Genomic DNA, 9630 nt, shown 5'->3' on the forward strand with positions numbered 1-9630 from the left:
AAGCATTCCCATATTATCGAACTTGGCAGTCTTTCACATTTTTGTTTTGGGTGGGATTTCATTTATTTTTGTAAGGTTGTTTATTTTATTTTTTTCTTATGATGAAGTTAGTTAAAGAAATGTCTAATTTATACTATCTTTTAGATTTTTTAATATGCACTATGTTTCTTACAAAGAAATGAACTAGATTAACTAAATGGACTAGATTTACCAATTAACTGAACTATGTCAGTTAGTTATCATATATTATGTTCGTGGATCAAAGTTACACATTCGTTATTTTCGAAAGTGATTCACACTTGGCCGTTTTCAGATTTTTACTTTACTTTGACTAAATACAAACCTTTGTACCATTCGAAGATATATTATATAAATATAGATAAATTTAGTTCGTTTTAGTTCCTTAGGGGTATAAATTTACACCGGGTATAAAACACCTTCATTATTTTGAAACCGACTCACACTTGGCCATTTTCAGATTTTTCCCTTTACCTTGACATAAAGACCTACCTCCATGCCAAATTTCAAGTCAATACGACCATTGGAAGTGGTCTAGGTTTTTGATGAGTGAGTCAGTGAATCAGTGAATCAGTGAATAAGTGTATAGTAAAAATAGCGATTTTCTGACGTCAATATCTCAAGACCTACAATAGGTATATTAATGAAATTTTGTATTTTAGATAAGTGAGGGGGTCTCAACAGATACTAGAAATTTGATATGCGTAAATAAAATAGATTTTGAGTTACAGGGGGGTCGAATTTGGCCCGAAATGGTTCGTGTAATATAACCCACGGCCGGTGTGTCGCCTTTTTTGCTCGAACTTGGCGGACACACTGCCGTGTGTCTAGATACTAAATAATAAACATACGTACGCAGTTCACGCCAAACTTTGAAAATCGGAAGACTTTTATATTTTAGATATATTTCATGTACTGCTGACAAAATAATATAATTTCTTTTAGTAATTTTACGCTATTGTGCAGAAGGGTTTTGATATTTTCCTTAATTTTAGACTGTGCAAAAAAATTGTTGTGATAAAATGACAATTGCATGAGAATAGTATTTCTGTGAGTGCTGGCCAGTGGCAGGTGACTCGGCGAGGCGCGGCCGTGGCCGAGCGCAGGCAAACCGCTCGCTCTCTATATTGCAAAGGAGATTTTTGTGTATTTCAGCATTCACAGATCCCCTTGTGTTGCATAAGATGCTGACTAGGGAATGCATTTTCACAAATAACTAGATGCCTTTCTTTCCAAATTGCAAAGTACTAGAGAACTGCCCATGGAATGAGCAAGTAGAATCAATCCTATTGCAAGTTCTTATAATATAGAATATGTAAAGTAGACTTGGAGTGTTATGGCCAGCTTGAGTGTCAGGTGCGCCAGCCATGGCACGTGAGCGCGTGTATCAATGCGAGCTATCTATATAAGGTGAACGAGTTGTCCAGCAGCAGGCTGACGCAAGAGGTGCGCCTGTGACGGCACGTGTAGTGCTTGTCGCTGGGAGGCTCAATAAAGCGGACACTCGTCAGTATTGAGGGAAACTGAAAATGATGTAGCAGTGAATCATGAGCATTAACCACCTGTATCTGCTTGCCTCCGCGGAGTGCTGCACCTGCCCCCCCCACCCTCTGCGGCGCCCGCAGCCACAATCACGATAGCTCTCTTCCGTTTGTTGTATACCTTTTGGTTTGCAAGTATTTCCAAAGGCGCCGCAGTACGTAAGCATCTTTAGTAAGAAAGTGTTGAAGTTTGGCACGCCGCCAGCTATTGCCGATCGCCGATTGGATAACTAACGGAACAAAGGTAAAGCTTGATCTATTGAAGCCTTAAGAAATTCATTAGAGCTTTATTTATTGTACTATAACTGTAACTACCTACTTTAAGATTTTTACACTTCGTGTTCTTTTGCTAATAAAAATATGATCACGAGTGGGTGCGTTACGCGGAGCCGCGCGCTCGCCGCCGGTTGTGACAGACACCGCAACGCAAACAAACTTGCGCACAATCACTACAAGTTTCAAAGTAACTTCGCTATTGGAAAAAACAAAACTTGTGAAATACTTTTAATTACCCATCGTTTACGGTTGCGTAATTTATGAACAAAAACTTGGCAGCGCCTCCCTCCGAGGAGCCACTTTATTCATGTATAAATAGAGAGATCGCACCGCGATTCCAACAAAACTTTACGCCAGGTAAGTATATACATCCCCAGCGGGGCCCAGCAGGGCCAAGGCCTGCCGGGGCTGCGGGTTGTTCGAAAGAGATACCGCGGCCCTGGCACATAAAAGGCCTATGACGGAACACGACGGTTTTTAGTCAGTAAGAGTCTGACACTCCCTCACCGCTGCTAACCCACAGCGTGAGGGGGGTCAAGTGATGATTTTTGACGTCGTTAAAAAAAAAAGTATGTATATACATACGTACTTTAAAGATTTACGGATCTGGTAATATTGATAATATTGGTGGACCTACTTCATCAACTTTATGAAAACATTAAAAAATGGTTAGTGAAAAAAATATTAGGAAATGATTCTACTGCCAGGATAAATGTATAGTTCGCAGCAACGGCGATGAACTTATTTATAGAGGAGTATTTGTATAAGTAATGTGTGACGCGTGTCGCGCCTGATTTATGTACATTTGTCACGAGACCCGTGTGTGTGGAGTCGCAGTACGCGACGAACATACATCATGATCAGTCGCGGAGCAGCGAGCCGACTGCGCGGAGTTGGTGACAGCGCGCGGTCCGGCGTTCGTTATGTAAATGAGTGCGGCGGGAGGCTGCGCGGCCGCCATTAGCCACGCGCCCTCCCGCGGTTATTGTAATTAATATTCAGCTAATTACATCGCCTGATGCGCTCGTCACTGTGTTCACAGTTTCGCACATCTAACTAGCTATTAATGCTCTTACCTAAATGTTATAGTACACTGCGATGCTACCTCCCTTCGTTCAGCGTAGTCTGAAAGCCTTAGTGGGGCTTGTAGTTTTAGTCAGCACAACATGGTACCCATGTGAGGTGCAACAACAGGAAGAGCAAGCTATTGTATACAGGAGTGCGGTGGGGACACGTGATGACGTCACCACCCTGAGCCCTGAGCCACGCCTGAGCAACGCCTGAGCCACACGACGATGAGTGTCGAGTCGCGCGTGCCCCGCACGGGCACTGCGGGCAGGCACTCAACCGCTGAGTGTGCAAAATAAAACGATAAGTATTAACTCAAAGAGTATTGTATTTACAAAAAAATATCCTTTCTTCGAGAGTGTGCCCAAAAGCAAATAATTCTTTGAAAGCCCTTCGACAGTCCTGGCAAACGGCGTTTTAGGGTTTTCATGTGAATCACGGTTAAACTGAGCCAGAATATCTGTTTGTATATTAAGAGTAAGTTATGAATAGCGTCGATCACTGGGGCTGCTAACTTTTAAGTGGCATTAACGATTGCCTTCTGAAAACTTCAACTTTTGTTGTTCAACTATTGACTTTGTGGATTATGCTCCTTGTCATCGAAGTCGAGAGTTTGTCGGTTTCTCTTCTCTTTGCATTTGCGAGACGTCTCCGCATACTTTGAGCCGCGTCAGACGCCCGCTGCCTCGAACCGCCGCCGCCGGCACGGACCTCCGAGCTCTCCAATTTTTTGTTTATGAATTTTGCCTATATACTCCATAATATTATATTCGCAGTGAAAAATTTATACAATTTATACAATTCTGGTGTTCACGCGAAGCAGCTGTGATTGAAAATGTAATATTTAGTGTGACGCTTGGCGGTCAGCGCGAGGCTCTTTTGTGCCGCCTCCTTAAAAGCTCTGCTTTGAATTTAGCAGTTTAATCTCATTCTGTTTGCACATCAAACGACATAAAGGCTTTCTTCCTGAAGCAAACAGATTAGTGAGTGCTCCCCGCGCCGCTCTGCACAGAATTAACTACCTTCATATGAAATGGGTTCCTCGAAACGTGTCCGGCTCCTGAAGCTGTGCGAGAACAACAAAATGATTGTTGCTTCAGAGTGCAGCCTGTACCGAGTTACTGGCATACTTAGTGTTAGCTGTTACTGACGACACCTGACGGGTTGTGTAATTCAGCGAGGTCAACCTCAGCATTAGCTCGCACCCGCACTGTTGTCTCTGCACCATGCCCCTCCACTGCTTCGCCACACATGAGCGCACCTGAGTCTCACACTAGTTTCATGAGAATTTATGTGGTATAGCTCACGATAACATCAAGTACACAATCGGATCATGTGTGTGGCTGTGGGTGTTTTTTATCATGCGATCAGTCTTTCTGACTATGAGCAGATAGGGTGTAGGATAGCGGTCGGGTGGAAATGTCCCCCATTAGGAACATCGTCCGTATCAATATAATGGCTCAATCAGTGCTGCCGAGTTTCAATGTCCGTTGACGTTTCAGTCTGTTTGTGGAGGATGGCAACGCGAGCTGGACAGCTAGCTGATTCGGGTGGTTCTCCAGTCTGGTTTTATATTTCCCGGCAAATGTCTCTATTTCTTCCTTTACGGTTGGCATATGTAGGTATTTGTGTATTTCTGAGTTTCTTATGAACCATGGTGCGTTGCTAATTTGTTTAAGTATGTAGTTCTGTGATCTTTGGATTTTATTTATGTTGGATACACATGTGGCTCCCCATAGTTGTATTCCGTAAGTCCACACTGGTTTTATAACAGCCTTATAAATTTTTTATTGTCCAGGGACAGTTTTGAGTTTCTGCCCAATAGCCAGTAAAGCCCTTTGTGGCTGTGGGTGTAACATAATAATATAGAACTAGCATGGACTCGCAGTGTGAAGCCATTGCTAGTTGCTACGGATATCAAGTGTATTAATTACTTGCAAATTGATTCAATGAATGCGTAGCCGAGTGGCCGTTAGATGACAACAGGCGGCAGGCGCGGCGCGCGGACACGACCGGCTCGCGATGTCATCACTGGAAGAGCATTATAGTGTTGGCAGCAGTACTGCTTGCAGTCGTCGCGCGGTCACGGCGGTCACCGACAGACAAGATGTAGTGCAGCAGCCTCCTGTCGTCACAAGGGACACTTGATTGCAAATTGCATTCAATGTCATTGCCGGAGCTACAGCGATGTTCTCCCGTGGAATCGGTTCACACGCGGACTCCAGAGGCTTGATTCTGCTAATTTAATAATATGTCGATTAGATATTAATGGAATCCCATTAGCAGTTTTAACTTCAGCGGGCATTCTGCTACTAATGTAAGACCAATCGTATTCCAAGTGCATTGGTCTGCCATTGGTCTATATGCGGGTAGTCTGCTCAACAATCTTATCGATTGTAAACGTAAATCAATTGCAGACCATATATATCATTAATGAAAGACAATGAAGAAAAAAACGTTTTTGAAATCAAATAATAATTCATCTACACATTAAAACTCTTGTATTGGTAGAATTTGAATTGCAACACTTCAAATTGAAATGAATCAACACCTACAACTATTCAAATGAGATCACATTACAATTCAATTATGACTCAACTTTATTTACAGTATTTGTGTTGCCCCATATATTTCAATCGTAAATGAGTCGTGACTAGATCTCAGTTGGATATCAATCGTATGTCGCTTAAGTATAGTTAGCAGAATCAAGCTCCAGTTCAGTCTGAAGAAGTATCTCGTATACACAACAAGCTAATTTCCAACTCAATTTACTTTGGCAGACACGAGCACATAGCTATTTGTATCTACACATTCAATTGGTGCACTGTGCACCGTGGCAACGCGAATAAATTCTACCAATGTTCATTAAACACTCAGATCGGATGCGTTTCATTATTTAGAATTGAAAAAACACACAGTCGTTGAGTCAAAAGTGTTATTTCAGTGAACGGCAATAAACTGATTGAATAAATGTGAAGAATTGCAATTGGGTAGAAAGCCGTGTGAGTGGTCCGCCCCGCACTGGCACACATCACACTCTATTTGCTAAATTGCAAATACATATATTCCGTTGATAGTTGAGCACTTGTGGCGACGTGCTACTGTCAATGTGCCACGATCAAAACTGAAACCAAACGTTCAAACGTTTTTTAATTGAATATAGCAAAGTGACATTTCGAGAGTAGCTTGCTAAGAGTTGTGTCATGTTCATCGATTAACAGGAAAATATTAAAGTGTTTTTTTGTTTTAGGAGAAATGTCGTGGGGCATGAGTAATAAAATTAAGAAGAACATAGAAAAACACAACACGACCATTAACTTTGCTGGAAGAAAAAAATTTAAAACAGCATGTCGGACAAAGACGAATTTAAAAATCCTTACGTACTTATACTAATTTTGAATGTAAACATTAATCAATTATTTTACTTTGACGAAAAACGGCAACGAGTATAAAAACAAATCCGATTAAAGTATACAAATCAGAACTCATTTATAACTCACTTTAGTTATAAGTCGGCCACATTATTTTGGAGTTGATGTTTGGAGATTTAAAAAATACTTACTAGGTATAAAAACAAGTGACTGGATAATATTGAAATGAGATGAGTGCAGTTGAAAGAAATATTTGATTAATTCATAAATTAAATATTAAGAGGCTGTCTGTAGTGTATCTGTCACATCATTTCAATCGGAATGCTAACAAGTAATCTGTGTTCTGATTTGAGTCAACATGGACACTGAAATCTGGCAGAGCAACACAATTCCGTATTGAATGTCAGCGCGGAGGCATTAGGCAGCGATTTGCGTTCGGCTCGTCACCGCACCGCACCGCACCGCGCCGCACCGCACCGCACCGCACCGCACCGCACGAGGTGACACGAGTTAGTCGGTATCGCGTACAGTCGCGTAGTTAAGTCACCGGCTCCCGTAGTACAGGCTCGCACAGCGCGCCGCGGGACAGCGGATCTTAACTTGTTTGTACTGCATTGATTATCGAGCTCCCCGCTGGAAAAATATTGAATGCTTTTTCTATGAAGTGAAACGTCGTAGTTATTTGAATGAGGTCTCACTTCGTTTGCACAGTCGAGTTTTATTGGCATTCAATAATTTCAGACTATAAGCTAAGTGCGTATGCATGGACTTAGGTAAGTGCGACATTATTACGACTGGCACAGTTTATATGTCAGATATTCAAACCATACAAAGCTTTTCCATATTTTCTTTTTGAATGTTAATATACAAGGTACATTAAACTAGGAAATGTACAAGCAAAAATACAATAGCTAGCTAGGTTTTCCATCACAATTGATAAAGAAAGAGAGAAAACGCGTTAATAAAGCGTAATACTTATGGTGTAGGTGATGTTTACGTTGTCGGAGGGATCACGGAGACAGACGGAACAGCGAACCTTAATAATATTAGCAAAAACAAAGCAGCAAGCGAACAGTTGACGAGCGCCGCCGCTCGACACAGATTACCGCGCCCACCGGGCCGGGGTTCCTTCAGACCTGCGGCTGCGATTTATCGAACGTTTTCTAAATATCACTGGCTCAATTAAATACATACGATTATTTTGTTCCAACAAAATATTTCTCGCAATTTATACTCACGCAATTTCTGTTAATTGTTAGATCAATATACAATATTGCAGAAGATTTTTATTTCCTTAAAACACTGTCATTTGTGAATCGTATGCTAATCTCTCTGATTTCTTTGTTAAATGAGTATTTGTTGATATGAGGAAAATCCACGGTTCACGATAAAATATCTTGTCTAAGTATGCTTCACAAGTCTTCCGAGAATTTGAGTTGTAAGTGGGTACCGACTGCGAACCTCACGATGGGCTCGACGCTCGCACAGTTCTTATTATGCTGTGATAATGTGATGGGTCGTTTGTTTATGAAGTGACGACACAAAAATAACTAGATCCTAAAATGTGCGCACAAGATAATAGTCTCCCAAGAGTTGTGCGCCGTAACATAAACTTGATACGTTAATGGCAACCTAATTCCGAGCAGGGAGCAGGGAGCGGGGAATAGGGAGCAGGAAGCAGGAAGTAGGGAACAGGAAGCAGGAAGTGGAGAAAGAGGCAGGGAAAGAGGAGAGCAGGAGGACAGGAGACAGGGAGAGGAAGGAAAAGGGAGGAACAAAATCAGGAGTGGAAACAAAACAAGGAGGAAGAGGAGAAGAGGGAACAGGAGAAAACAGGAGCAGGGGAGGAGCAGGGAACAGGGAGAGGGAAGCGGAGGGCAGGGAGGGAGGAGGGGAGCAGGGAGGGGGGAGGGAGTGGGAACAGGGAGTAGGGAGCGGGGAACTGGGAGCAGGGAACAGGAAGCAGGGAGCGGAAAGCCGGGAGCAGGGAGCGGGGCGCAGGGAGCAGTCAGGTTCACCTTCAGTAGATTGATGACATCACGTGGGAGACGCAGCAGCTCCTTTGATTTATAGCGACAGTAGTAAAAAAAACGACAACTAAAAACACTAAATATATACCTACATAATTAGATCCACTGGACGTCGACTTCTAGACCGATACTCCTAAAAGATTTGCTATTTTTTATGTTTGTTGTGAGAGTTTTTCACTTTTCAGTATAATACTTTATACGCATATAAATGGAAAGATCTCATCAATATGAATATAATAATTCCAAAAACGAGTTAGCTACATCAGCTTTACAAGTTTCGAGCACGCAGTGCAGTCGCTGCACGCGCCTGCAGTAGCAGACTGCAGCGCTCGTGCAGGACACGTGAGGAGCTAGACTGGCTCGTCGCGCGGCGTCACTCGCGCCGACCTTGACGTCGTCTGTAGCGAGGCTAACGAGCGACGGCTGCTGAATAATAAACTGTATTTGCTGTAAATACGCACGACACAGTCCCACTCGTGTGATAGCGTACGTGTCTCCATAAAACACTTCTATTTTCTATTTTCCAAAAGCAACTGCTTCTCTAAGACGTTTTCTGTCCTGTTGGACTTGAACCTTGCCTTCTTAGATTCCTTAAGGAAATTATAAACTTAAGGTCGTGGCTTTTAGGGGATTTTTTTGTGTGTCTCTATACATACAAGGGCTATGTATATTTAGGACTGAAAATTCACATATATTCACTTCACATTTGTATAATATTTTATATGGACCTTAGGTAAACAGGTACTTGCGGGAGTACTTAGAGGCAGTATATAATGGAGAATAAAGGGTTAGTAAATAATAGAGTTTATAAAAGGAGCGTATAAAGGAGTACATAAGGGAGTAATACCTATGTATAGGAATGTGTATAAATAAGTGTGCGGGAACGTGTTCACTAAGTGTTCACTATGAATGGTAGATCGGACACTAACTATAGTGGCAAGTTTGTAACTGTATCACAGCATACAATGGTCCAATGCATGCAGTGGACACTGACTGCTCTTGCGGAGCTGCTTCCCGCAAATTATGCTTACACAGAATTGTGAACATACCCTAACTGATAAGTATACGATCTGAATGTAAAGGCTTCACATAAAATATGAGTCGGCGCGGCGCGGGCTAGGTACGCGCTGAACAAATTGACTTTAGCTAGTAGCTCGCTCACGAGCTGGACAAAGGCCTCGTCTGTATCTCTCAGTGTTGCTAGTTGTGTAGATTAGTTCCACACTCGCCTCGGGCACCGCTCCGCTGCAACTTTTGTCAAAGACCAATACACGAACATTCACAGAGCGATAGATCAGTCGAACCATCATTATTATTGTGTTAGTG

This window comes from Helicoverpa armigera, chromosome 22 (assembly GCF_030705265.1).
Source record: "Helicoverpa armigera isolate CAAS_96S chromosome 22, ASM3070526v1, whole genome shotgun sequence".
Taxonomy (NCBI): domain Eukaryota; kingdom Metazoa; phylum Arthropoda; class Insecta; order Lepidoptera; family Noctuidae; genus Helicoverpa; species Helicoverpa armigera.